The following is a 1,029-nucleotide window of genomic DNA, read 5'->3' as shown; positions in this document are numbered from 1 at the left end:
CGCTACTGTTTGTAGGTATTTAGGAACGACGGTAAAAGAAAAAAAAAATGGCTGCACCCACACTATCGATAGTATTGTGATGGGCGGCCGGATGGCCAAGCGGTCAAGGTGGCAGCCTACCGCTCTAGGGGTCCCGGGTTCGATTCCGAACGGGTCGAAAAATCCCCAGGAATTTTTCGGGGGTGGTCCTTTCGGATATGTCGGGCCTCGTCCCTCACCACCAGGCAGCCCCATTGTGGGCCTGGCCGAACTCATAATGGGCTTGCAAAAAGAGGCCCTCTTAGTGTCCACGGGGCGGAAAGAGTTAAATTAAATTAAAAGAAAAAAAAGTATCGTGATGGAGGAATCTATAATTCTAAAATATAGCTTCTAAAGGCAAAAGAAGGGTCCCAATTGTAAAATTTAACCATAAAATGGATTATTTCTTGAAAGAGCAATCAAAATACCCATGAAAAAAATTAGAATGCCGGCTATCATTCGAAAAAATTTCGAAAATTCACTTACATCACCGCGTGCACTAACTTGCGCTTTCATAACTTCTAAATTTTCATCCATAAAACCACATAATGGACCCCGAAACGAAACTATCTGAGCTATGGAGGACGCCATGTTGCTTTCCACCGTAAACTACTGCTACAAGTGGCCGTTTTTGCCGTTCGACGGCGCGAACTCCGACCGGAATTTAGGATATCCGTTTTTGTTGGAATTGCGATATCCGTTTAAAAATTCCTGCGTTCCGCAGGAATTTTTAAACGGATATCGCACGCGCGGAGTTACACGGAGGAATAAAAGAACGCACTTTTATTCGAGGTTACAGGAAGCGCCGCCATCTTGGATACCTAAAGTAAATCTATCCAAATAAATAATGATAAAATTACAAAAAATACGGTTTTTATAATTAAAAACAATAATTTTGTAGATAATTTTAAATTGCGTTATTTTTATTTTTTAATTTAATAAAGTAATTGTTTTGAGTCCTAGAAAACTTTGATGATTTATTATTTTAAAAAAAAATTTAAAAAGAGGAAG

This window comes from Centruroides sculpturatus, unplaced genomic scaffold (assembly GCF_000671375.1).
Source record: "Centruroides sculpturatus isolate CEXI.00-Female unplaced genomic scaffold, Cexi_2.0 scaffold439, whole genome shotgun sequence".
NCBI classification, from domain to species: Eukaryota; Metazoa; Arthropoda; class Arachnida; order Scorpiones; family Buthidae; genus Centruroides; species Centruroides sculpturatus.
Note: the sequence above shows the minus strand (reverse complement) of the source record.